Source organism: Pithys albifrons, chromosome 6, assembly GCF_047495875.1.
Source record: "Pithys albifrons albifrons isolate INPA30051 chromosome 6, PitAlb_v1, whole genome shotgun sequence".
NCBI classification, from domain to species: domain Eukaryota; kingdom Metazoa; phylum Chordata; class Aves; order Passeriformes; family Thamnophilidae; genus Pithys; species Pithys albifrons.
Window position 1 is genome coordinate 18,743,560 of NC_092463.1, and position 13,148 is coordinate 18,756,707.

At 37.5% G+C, this 13,148-nt stretch overlaps 1 protein-coding gene across 1 annotated transcript in view; it reads right to left on the reverse strand.

Moving 5' to 3' along the window:
• Positions 1–3,827: 3,827 nt before the first annotated feature.
• GPR65 (G protein-coupled receptor 65) overlaps positions 3,828–13,148 on the reverse strand; it is a 31,064-nt gene continuing 21,743 nt past the window's right edge. Inside the window, exons 4-5 of the transcript XR_011698010.1 lie at positions 7,157–7,220; positions 3,828–4,180 (exon numbers count right to left, since the gene is read on the reverse strand). The gene's annotated coding sequence lies outside the window, so the exon portion shown is untranslated. The remainder of the gene's footprint in view (positions 4,181–7,156; positions 7,221–13,148) is intronic.

Here is a 13,148-nt window from a genome sequence, read left to right on the forward strand (position 1 = left end):
TAGGGGCATTTGCTTTCCAGTTACTTAATGTGATGTTTCCCCATGCACAGAAAACTCTCTTCAACCATTAAAAACAGAGGCAAAGATACTCATCTGAAATTGTTTAAAAACTATGCAAAGCTTAGAGATAATTGTTATATATGATGACCAGCAATATCAGCAGGGAGTATGAAAATAAAAGACTCAGAGATTTATACTGAATATACTTGAACTTGCAGTGGTTCCAATGGATTTTAGGTTTGGAATAGTTAGAGAAGATGCATTATAGGAGATATCTAGCATGTATCTTTTTATCCTGTTGTATCAGGATGTATCTTTTGATATAGCAAACAGGACAGGTCCTTATTCTTTGAAAAAGCTAATTCTGAGTAAAAACAAAATCCGCTATCTTCCTGTGATTGAACCCTCTTTTCTCTCCAATGATTGCTGTATGTATAAGGAAACTGTTACAGCTTCTGTTTTTTATTTTTGGTTCAAAGCTCTGGTTCATTTACAGGTGCTTTTTCTATCTTTTTGGGTTGTTTTGTAGAAGGCACTTTGAAATAAGCTAAGATCAAGTTGGTGCAAATAATTGGCTGTAGTAAATGCGAAATCTGCTGCGCTTTTTGTTTTTTTAAATTCAAGCTTCAAAAGATCTTTTTCACATTAGAGCAAGTTTAAAAATTTGGTAATTTTACAGAAAGAGGAATGTGCTTTGTCTGTTGTTTACTTTGTTCCTTCTACTGTTGTTGAAGGTTTTCTTCTTTTTCTCCTTCCATGGTGCAGTTCAATGCTGCTGTCTCTCTAGAAGAGCCCTTTGAGAGACAGGTCTTATTTTCCATGCCATTACTCTAGCATTCACTTTCCTGCTGTTTAGCTGATTTCAGGAGAGTATTCCTGATTTTCATCACTGGGCAAGGAAGAGTGCCTGGAGATGACAGCAGGGCATTTGATGGTATGGTTGGCAGCTCAGGAGTCCTTAACAGCAACAGCTCTGCATCTTACTGACAGCCTTCATTTAATGCTTTATTCTGGACTTCAGTCCTAATCACACAGACCCTGTCTTTAGTGTGTAAATAATTAACACAACAAGCACCAACTTCTGTTCAAGAGGGATGAAGCCCAGCCTTCTGCAGAAGTATTCACTTTCTTTCTTCTTCCTTCTAGTAAGGAAGGGATGATATTAATAATTTTAGTTTTTAATTTAAATTTTATTTTTCTTCAGTTACATTTTCAAATGTTAGTTTTCCTACACCTCTAAAAGCTCGATGAAACCTTGAGACATATATGTCTTCCAGAATTGCAAAATGTCTTTTGGGGGAGATTATCAAAAGCACATAAAGGAATTAGCAGCAGAAATTATTGGGCTTTTGAGATCTTTGACTCCTTTTTTGACCTTTTTACCTGTAGGTCTTACAGTTTTATACAAGGCAGTACATTTGTTTCAGTTTCTTGGTAGCTTGGCAAGCTGAACACTGAGAGAGCTGTCCGCTGTCAGAAGGCACATATGACAGACTTGTTGGTGTGTTTTAAACTGAAACCCATCCCAGATCTTTTCTATATTATTCTTTTTCCATCCCTTTAGTCAGTCATGTCATTGAATACCTTCCTTGACTTCTTCCTTCAATGCGGGCCACTGTCATCGGTGGAAAGTTTAGAAATCAAGCTCTTAGCTGCTGTGTTAAGTGATGTATTAGTAAGCAGGATTTACTTGATAAGATGTAGCCTCATAACATGTTTAACTGGAAAGACTGCACTGGACTCACATCAATCTTTGAATACCTCCCATACAGATCCCGAAGTTACCATGGCATCTTCTCCACACTGAAATATTCTCCCATGGACAGTTGTGTTACTTGCTGGAGAAGCTGTGATTCAGGGAGAAGCTGGGGGATGGACAGTGAAAGGACTTCAAAGTCAGCTTACCTTCATCATCTCTGCAAACTGGACTAGTTCTAAATGAAGGTCCTGCTTGCCCTGTTGGTATGTAGCACTGCAGCATTGCTTGAACATACTCCTTCAGTCAACTAAATTAGCCCACGTCACAGGTTTACCACATATATACCAAGGGATTAAATTTTTTTCCAGGGAAGGCTCATACTTAACTGTATATTAATAAAATACACCTTCAGCAACAGGGGTAAATAATGCCCAGCACTACATGCAGGGTACTTAGACTTTATATGATAGAGTGCATAAGCTGATTAGTAAACTTCATACACACGATTAGAACTATAATGTGACCCTGAAAAATAAACTGATTAAAGAAGTCCTTCTTGTGGCTGGAGCTTGATGGGAAGTTTTCTTCAGCTCAGAGTGGCAGCAGCTGGCCAGTCAATCTTTCATGGTTTCCTACACGACTGTGTAGGATGGGATCACAGCCTTGGATTTTTTTTGTCATACAGTTTCCCTGCTAGGAAAAGAACCTCAAGCATTAACAACACCCTTGAGTTCACCTGCTCTCTCAATCTTTTTTTCTTTTTTTGTTTGTTTGTTTTGAATTGTGCCTATGTTCATTTTATTAAAGGTTTTATTAAAGGCTGTTAGGGAGGTTTGGGAAAATGTTTTATGGTATGTAGAAATACGAAGGGATAGATACTCCATGGATGTGGCTGTGCCTACCACTGCACAGTCAAGTTTTTGAAGCTCATAAGTTCTCTTCTGCTCTTACATTTCTACTGTCCCAGTATCATTTTAATTGACCTGGAAAGGTTTGCACATGTGTATGTGTCACAGAAAGCTGGTTTTGAAAGCAGAGTAATTTAAGAGGTTCCAGGAATCTGAAAGGGAGAAAACAAACTGAAAAGGGATTGTGAATGGTAAAATGTACAACTAAGGCAATTTTAGATAGCAGGTGCCATGACACAGGAAATGCTGTGTTAAAATAAACTGCTCAGAGGAATAAAGAAAGTAGCCTTTTCTCAAGTCATTGTAGGAACTGGACTTAGAAAGTGAAGTAATTGAAATGAGACACTGTTAGCCAGAATGGAAAGCATAAATCACTAGTTGGAGGAAAGTGAAATGACAAATGGATGGCAGTATTGGGGAATAGGTACTAGTACAGCAAAAATGACTACAATAACAACAAGAGATAAAATCTATAGTTGTTTTACAGAGCCAGTTTTGTGGGTGGAGAGAAACAGAATATCCTGGCTGATTTATTTTTAATAATTTAGATGGTTGATTTCTGCCTACACACTTTCTACTTTTATTTTGCTAGAAGTATTCACAATTGTGGACAGATCATGGAGAACAAATTTGGAAATTCTCTTTAGATGTCAGGAGTTTCTGGGATTTCATAGGCAATGTCTATACCTACATGACACTAGTATTTCCTCTATATGTAATAATTTCATTGGTTTGTAGTTGATTTGATTGTTGTGTGCTCCAGCCTTGCATCTATTCTGCAAGCTGAAATTCTTTTCCATGAAAACTGGACTCCAGACTTTTTGATTGTTTTTAATCTGAAGTGTTTTTAGTTTAGATTGCAAAATGCCTTTTATGAAAGAGAAACCTGAAACAACAGAAGGAAAACTTCTCCTTGAAGGTAATTTTTACTTACAGACTGTAGGATTGAGATTACAGAATATAAATCTGTATATTTTGTAAATCTGTCATAGTTGTTTCCCTGCCCCCCCCCCCAAAAAAAAAAAGCAGCAAATATACCCAAACTCAATAATATCCACACATTTAAAGAATAAAGACTGATCTGACACAGCACAGCTCTTTCAAATGCAAGTTTTTTCTATGACATGTTTTAAACACAATTTCACACAGAAGTCAAACTTTTGTCTTGATGCCGTGAATGACCCTTCCCCCCAAAAACAGGACTTCGAGCCGCGTTAGTGTAGGGTAAGATAAAAAGTAAAGGTCCTTTAATAACACAGGGCCTACAGCCCACAGGAATACAGGATGACATGCATGTGTCTTAGTTCTTGTTTCCATGGCTTTTATAATAAGATCCCTCCAATCATTGCTTTACACATTTCTCAGTCCAGCCCCAGTCCCACCCCTGGTCCAACCCCCTGGAATTGGGTCTGGGGTCATCAGGACCTTCTGTCTTCATCAGCTCTTCTTCCTCAGGCACACAAAGGTCTCTTGGAGCTCATCCAATTCTGGCTTTTGGGTCACTCTGACCTATGTTTATGTTTCATTCTGTAGGCCTTCTGATATCCTTCAGCTCTTTACCTTGGAAAGGAGTCTAAACAAGATTAATTAACTAAAGGAATTTGAGCTCCCTGTTCTGGGACAGGGGTAGTGATAGAAAGGCATTAAACTTAAACTGTTAGAAATATTAACCCTCTAAAAATCTACAACTACTGTGTTCCTAAAATCTACAAAATGTGAAAATCAGAACAAAAACCCTTTCGGCATCAGTCTCCTTCACAGGATCCTGCATATTGCATTTAGCATCTACTTCAATATTCTTTACTGTGCAGATTCTCCTGAATCTCAGGTGAATATCCCATTTCATTCTCAACCATCAGTCTGGCTGGGGAAACTAGCTCATCAATACTTTGGACCTCTGACTTCTACTTAACTATTCAATCTGTCTTTCTATTTCTGTATGTGACATTTTCTGCCCTTTCATTCATTCCAAAATAGGTTTCCTCTTTAACCTTGTGGTACCAAACATTTCATTGTATTTGAAAGCAATGGCATTTGGTAATTGGTGATGCACTAAGTGGCAAAGGGCACCTCTAGTAATTTACTTGAATGCTGTCTGTCTGAAAGCTTAAATAATGTGATTCTTCAGCAAAGGCTGTATGAGCATACTAACAGTGTCTTCCAAGCCATTAGTGTAAAGAGACTGATAGCCAGCTGTCTTGGCTATGCATTTTCCCTTTTACTGCTTTAGTTAAAATTAATGATCAACAGCTATTGATAAGGAGGATAAGTAGCAAAGGTTTATAAGGGTTTGGAAGGATTTTTCATAGCTACTTCTGTTGTCTAGGTTATAGTAGCATTACTGTAACTCTACATTTCAGTATTGAATCAAAAATGGTCAGGAACATTTATGATTATAAATAATTTTCTGTCTACATATTTGAAAATTCAAAACATTTCTCGTGTTGAAATTATAGTTTTCTGACCAATCCTAAGTATTATCTGTATGTACACATGATGGAGAAAGAAAATGAAGAATAAATATACATTTGTGTGTGAATAAAAAAGGACAAGTACATGTACATGTACAAGTTTCACTGTGGATTAAAAGGCAATGTGAGCCATGGGGCTGTGTATAGGGCTGTGAGTTGGAAATTAAAAAGTGTATAACGTTTGAACAAAATGATTGAAAGACATGATTGACCATATGACTTTACATGAATTGAATAGTGTGTCTTAAGTTTATCCTTCTTCAAAATGAAAATGATAAACTCATTCTGTGGAGCATTTTTAGGTCTTTACATTCATGTTCCAGGCAAGGAGGGACAAGAAGAACAGGGAGTCTTGCTAGCTTCTATTGTTTTCTTCTGTTGTTATTAAAGGTCACGATTTGTTTTGACCAAGTCCATCATATTTAAGTTAATCTCATTCATCTTAGTAGGCATTATTATCTAATAATTATCAAAACATAAATATCTCTACTTTGTTAAGTTACAGGTGGGAATTATTTGCCTAAACAGGAAAAGAAGAGAGTAAGGACAGAGGCACATGTACCTGAAGTGAATTGCATATTGATCTGTCTGAGAACCCTTACCAGAAATAGAAAAGCTTTCTAGATGTATATTTTGATAAGTAGTGCAATTTTTTTTGCCTACTATTTCTCGTTCAGATCAATTCTTACTCATTTGCATGTCATTATACAATGCTGATGGTATGCTTAGTGACAAGAATCGTATAAGTCTGCAGGTTCAGCAACAGTTCAGCTACACAGATAGATGTGCGTTCATTCTTAATGGCATTAGTTTGGGTGACATTTGGCTTTCAGTGCACATTATTCATGCTCAATTATGGTGGAAAAGATAAAGAATTGAAAGACACAGTCACATCTGTGTTCCTGAATGAAGAGTCATTGTGACATGCTTATAGAGACTGAAGTGTCATCCAAGTGAATTAATTATAACAATCTGTTATTCAATTCAATATGGCAATTATTTCCTTTACAGAATAGTCAGCTTTGATTTTGTTGACAGATTTTGTACAAACTTTGCAACAGACCCATAACCATGTCACCAATTCATTGGCTCTTCGAGAATATAGGGACACAGCTGTGCAGCTGCAGAGGTTACAGCAGCATCAAGGCTGGGGAGGGTGTGGCATGGTCTCCATTCTCTGTCATTGTCTGAAAGCATCAGGGCAAGTCTATCTATTTGAGGCATGACTCAAATTTCTGAATATGGATGATGAATGTAGGATCCCAAATCACTTTGGTTCTGTCTTTCCATTTATGAAATCTTAATCTGTCTGCCTATAAAGCATAACATCTACTGGTTGGTAGATGGTTGGTAAGTGATAGTTTAATTGTTTTTCAAAAAACATTTTGATCCATTCCTGTTGGAGTCCATAGCACAAAAAAAGCTGAACTTGGCTCATGTCTATCAATGTGGATGTATGGAAATTGTGACGATTTTATATTAGATTGAAATTCCTTTTTAAACTCGTAACAATGTCTTCTGATGTTTGTTGCTATGAGAGTTGTCTTCAAACTGCAGCTAAATTTCACACATGCTGTCATGGTGTCCTTATCCTCAGCTCCCTTAGAATTACATACTTATGCGCTAACACTTTTCTGGCCTCCATATCACAACTTTAAAACAACTCTCTCCTTTTGGACATTTTAAGAGTAATATCAACTATATTTTTTCCTTCTATAAACCCATATATAGTGAGATATAACTATCATTAACACACTTGTTCATTAGTGGGCTATCTCCAAATTAATCCTACAAAAAGCCAGTATTGAACCTTGACCCACTCAAAACAAATTTAGATCATGAATAAGCAAGATCTGGATTTACATCTCATTACAGCAAGTCTGAAACTGTCACTTATATTTCTTTAATGTCCAACACAGTTTAAGCAATGGCAATCTTGAATCAAATGTGTGCATGCAGGTGTATGTGTATGAAACTTCATTATTTCTAACAAAAGACATTTCATTGCATTTTTCAGGGGAATGGAGAAGTGCAGGTTGAGGGAAGAATTTTTTTAATTGAAATGTTAGGTGTCTTACAGTTGTTTAATGAATGAATCCATCATGACAGTGCTGTTTCCGGAGCAACTCTGAAAGTTATTACCTAGAAACAAAATGAAGATCAATTATCTCCCATACAAGTGTAATTCATTGAACAAATGGCAACCACATGTGATGGAAATAGTGGCAAAGATAGGGAGGTTTTCCCTTTAGCATATCAGTCATAGTAATCAGCTGCTACTTTATGTGTCCTAAGAGAGGAATTATGAGGAGGAAGTGCTTTGAATATAAGGAGACATGTTGGCTTGCCACCATATGTCCCTTTCCTATATGATGAAGTATCTTTACAAAAGGTAGGTCTTTGTGCCAGTGTGTGACCAAGACCAATCTCAAAGCAAAGTAGGTCCCTTACTAGTTCCTACCACAGGGTGGACTTTCTCTGATGGCTCAGCTGAGAGTTGTGTCTTGGGTTTGCTTAATCAGCAAACACTGCTAATTGCCAGCATTAGCAAATCATGGGGAGATTCAGAGCCCTCCCTTCAGCACTGTAAGAGAAGAAATTATTTTTACAGGTGAAGTAACAGCATGAAATGCTGCAGAAGTAACTTTAATTATTCATGAATCTAATTATTATTGTTATTAATGATGATACCATGCTTAGAGTCATTAGTACAACTCTTAAATAAATGCAGGGCAAGGACTTTTTTATAGCCTGGAATTACACAGTCTAAGGGATATTCATAACTAGAATGCTGCATTATAATAATATGCATTATGGTTGTTATATCAGTTAATGCTGCTGAATTTGTATAATTTCTGGATTTGTTTATAAATCTTAATTAGCCACTGTGGAATTGAAAGTACATAAAAGATTATCAAAAACAAAATAAAAGGTTTAGATAAAATCTGTTAAATTATGAGAATGATTCTATGACTTACCAAGAATAATAAGTTAATTGACTGTAGGTCTTACCACAGTCATAGTACAAAAAGCACATTTTTGTCCTGGTTTGCAATACTCAGAGCAAGTCAGCTTTGTATTTGCATGGAAGCCAGGACCTAGGAATGTAGATTCTTAGGGAGATGCCATCAATATATATTTGCATTTGGCAATGTGCTATGTGCTACAAAAATCTTAAAAATCTTAAGGCATTACTACATCCTATGAAGTGAGATGGGCAAGTGTCTTAAAAAATCATTTGCTTATGTAAAATGCAGACTAGCATTGCCACTTTCAGCATTAAAGTGTCATATACACCACCAATTAAACACACAGTAACTATTCTGTTTGGAATTTTTGGGGCGTTGATGAGAAAAATCCCATTACCAATGAAGAGACCAGCAAAGTAACTCAAGAAATGTTCATTTTCAACAGAACTAGAAACCATTTACTATATTTAGGTGACCTCTCTGGATAGCACCCACCACACACCCCACTCCTCACATCCAGTGGAAACAATGAGTCTAAGAGACCTGAAAGTTCCTGCCATTGTTGCTGAACAAATGCAGACTCAGAGAATGAGTGAGAGATCTGGAGATCCCCCATACTCTTTAATTCTAAAACGCCTCAGCTGTCCTGTAGGTTAGCCTACAGTATGTTACAAAAAGACCTCATAGCTTTAAAGTAATGCTTCTCCTGCTATCTCCTATTATAAATACAGTTAGAAATCGCTCTCTGCACATATTGTGTTGGGTTTTTTTCCCTGTCCTTGGTATTTTTGTTACTGGATTTCAGCAGCAGTGGCTGTAGCTGCGATATTAATGGAGCATCAGGAGTGAAACTTCTCCAAGGCACAGTCCATTCTCCCCTTCATGTTGCACAGAGCCGATAAAACACACCCCTGTGCTAGCTGTGCACAAGGGGCAGCTTTAGCTCCTACCACCCTAGCAAATCTCTGCTTGCATTCAGAATAAGTGGCAAGGATTCACTAAGTCATAGGCCAGCACAGTCTATCCTGCTTATCTAGTCTGCATCTTTGCATGCAGAATATTTAGTGGAAAAAAATGGATTATAGATTTTTTTGAAACATCTTGCCTCATTTTAGAGTCTCCAAGTGACAGTGCTGCTGCCTCAGGAACTTACTTATGTTTAAATACCGTTGTCATAAGGAAATTTGACCTTTTCCATATGTGACTGTCAAACTGCACCTTCTAAGCCACTTGGACCTGGGATACCTTCCTGGGTAGCCAGGCAGAGAATCTGCCTCCTGTCACACACACCTTTTTTAATGTCTAAACACATAAGAATGTGATCAAAGTACTCCTCAGCTTTCTACTTGGGTATTCAAATACCTTGAACCCTTAAGACATGGTATATGGTTTTCTAGCCCTTGGATAATTTTTGTAAAATTTAAGACTGCAGAAGAAAGAAATTAATCTTTTAAAACTTGGCACACAGTCAAGATTTTATCATACAAAACAAGCAGCAGAGATGCTTCTGAGTGGGCTCATCTGTGCTTCGATACTAATAAATTTAAATTTCTCTGTTCACTGATGTATTGCCAAAATGTCATAGCTGTTAAACACCTCACTTATTTAGCCTTAGTGTTGCTCATAAGACTTGTTCTTTTTAGGAATTACACTGCCATAGTTAGTGGTCCTAACAAAGATTTGGATTATACCTCATGTATTGATTTCCAGTCAAACCAAAAGAAAATACATTATTCCACAGGTATGCCTTCTCTTGGGTTACTAGTACAGACACAGACTTTAACCTTTTTTTCCCTGAAAAGTCAGTAATTTAGTAATGTCAGCTAGTTGGCTCTTTTCTTATTAGCTCATTAATGTAACAAAGGGCTGCTATATCCAGAATGGTTATTTTGGAATATATGTTATGCCCATCTGTTACAGTAGGATATCAAGAGCCTAGAGAGGATGATTCATAATTCTGAGGCAATGTCCTATGGAAAATATAGAGCATGATAGCAGATGAAAAATGATGGATCTGAGCAGATGGATCTGGGTGTGGTTCATGTCACACATGCTGGTGTACACTGGGACAGATCACTGAGGCTAATATCTCGCCAGCAGGAACAGCCTGCAATGTGCACTTGTAGCCATCACCAGCAAATACCAAAATAATTCAGCTGAGAAGGCAGGCCTGCTCACAGTGCTGCTTATCCCAGCATGAGCACTGACAGCACAGCTGCACAGGAATAGCCAAACATAGCATTTTGCTTCCAGAATAGTATGCCAGGGTGACAAACAACATAAGGTCTTCAGGTATGACTGCTGATGGTGTTGTAGTTTTTTTCTGGACTGACTGATAAGGCTTCCTGGATGCCCACAGTTACTAGCCAGTGACAGTGAGGTGACATGCACATTGACAGCAGAATGTGCTGTACCATATCATCTGCTGAAATGGTGGTTACTACAGGAATGCCAGAGTTTGAATGAAGGAGGGAGTTCTTGGTAATGTTAGAGATTCTAGTTTGATTTGCAATACAGTGTTTTTAAAACAGCATAACCAAATGAAACATTTAGCAATTACACTGCTATGGAAAAGCGAATCATACCAATTAAATACTGTTTTCTATTTAAAATTTGAACTTGCCATTGCTAATATCACACGTGCTATTCATTTTATGAAAAAGGATATAGCCTAAATCTCACCAAACTCCCTAAGAATCTTTCTTTGCAGTCTGACAGGAACTAGATTATGCCTTTTGTACACTGATACTGGTTTGGGGATGAATGTTGCTCCATTAAAAAAAACAATTTACAAGCTGAGACAAGATGGTGAGACAGAGAAATAAACAATATACCTTATCACAGCTATCATTAATCACTTCTTTAACTTGGTTTCTGTTCAATTCACAAATTACGTAGGTGTTTAAGAAGGGAATATTCCTGATGTACCCTCTGCTGGTGGTTTCAGGCAAGATTCAGATCTGTGTAACAGTGTAAGTTTTCAGGAAGCCTACTTAATTGACTTTTTGCAAAGTGAACTACATATTTTTGTTTTCCTTTGATCTGCAGGTGGGAACTATCAGGATCCATCAAGTATATTTTAGTCAATAATGGGGTTTGGCAGTACAGATATGTGAACAGTCATTTTGACAATCTCCAGAGCCCTATGAGGTTATTTCTTCACCACCACATCTATCTGTAAAATGACAGCTTGAGGAAAGAGAGAAATATATTTGAAATATGCCAAAAAGACACCTGTGCCCAAAGGATGTCCGCAGAAGGCTGTGTTGGGGGCCAAGGGTAAACTGTGATTTAAGAGGCATGTTTGGCATGGAGTTGTGTGTGCTTGACAGCTCTCACAATAATGTGCACAGAAGTAGCTCAGACGTGCTCTCCTCAGTGCAGGTAGCAACTGACAGCTTCTGCCAGGTTTCAGCTGTCTGTCAGGAGCTCAACAGCCTCTGTTCTCATTAGTACCATGTGGTCTTGGATCCTGCTCTTCAAAGCGTCTGGATGAGCTATAATTGATGACCTAACAAGATTCTGAGGACATGTGAGAATCTCAGCAACTGGACTTCAGCTGGAGTCTCAAGTGCTCAAACCCACTCAGAATCAGCTTGTAATGAAAACAGAAATGTAAAATAGGCTATTTTTAATAACTTCACACACTGTCAATAGTGGTAAAAAATTCAAGAGAAGCTCTGAAAGCAGAAGGCAGATGCACATTGGTTATATAGTCTCATTTTGTACCTTCTGCCCTCTCCTTCAGGATTTTTACAGCTACATTTCCCATTCTATACCTTCTTCTTTTATGCCTACATTACAATCCCCATTGGTCTGAGCTGAAGAAATCAGCTGTCTAGCAGTCTTGTCTATTTTAGGAAATCTAACTATTTACCTGTAAACAGAAAGGCACATGTCTGCAAGGTTCATCATAGTAGGTCTTGTACTTCCAACAAAATATTAATTTTCTCTCAACTAAGAATTTATGACTTGATGGGGCATCCTTGTATTTTTTTCCCAAGATACAGTGATCACGAAGACAGTTTAAGTCTTTTTAGAATAAGAATGTGCTGTGGATTTTTAAAAAAATATTAGTATATTCATATGAAGCTTTGAACACAGTGTTATTACAGATAGATGAAACCTTGAAAGACAAGCACAGTTCCCACACCCAAGGGAAACATATTTTGATTTTTACAGTTAGCGGAATTATTTTTTTGAATTGATGCACACTATAGTTAAAGGTCAATATATACACATAATTTCTAATAGCTGCAATTTTTATGTGAATTCTCTAGTGTCCTAGAATGAAAAATGAAAGCCATGTTGAAGACAATGGGGTTCTCCCATTCTGTACTGAGATGATGACTTCTTTAATATCCTCTTTATAAGAATCTTTGTGATTTAGCACTTCATATGAAACTTAATGCTTTTACAGAAATGGCTGACAGCAAGGAAAAACATAATTTTCTCAGGACAAAGTTATTTTTACCGCTCTGTATTGTCTGCTTGACATCACTTTTCTAATACTTGATATGAGTGTGACATATATAACATGTATATAATGGGACTACTCACTGTACTGTATTTAGACTCTGATCTTATTTATAACTTTGCTGTGGGATGTTTATATCCAGGTGTGGTGACTGACCAGCTCAGGCATAGCCATTTTTCACTATCTGGTGCAGTCACTGGTAATGCAAATGCTATTGGCAATAGCAGTTTGCTAATAATGCCTACAGAACAAAATGGGTATTTGGAAAATAATGGCCATTAAAACCTATAATTCTGTATTCATTAGAAAATAGAGACTGTGCTGGTGACCTGGTTTTAAGATGACATAATACTGGTTAGGTAGGGGAGGCCATGTGGTACAGGATCTATCCTGTCATGGTTTCCCATAATTCAGGGAAGGAATGTTCTTGGCTGCAGTGATTTTCTGCAAAGCCATTTTCCAGCAGTCTTAGCACATGGGCATAGTGACTCTGGCCCAGCAGACATAAATAAGCACACTGCACAGGATCAGGCCTCTACGTTCCTTTAGTATCTGTTTCATATGGTCTTATTTCCATAGGACCAGAAATTTCCGATACCTTCTTGATTGATAAAACTTCCTGGC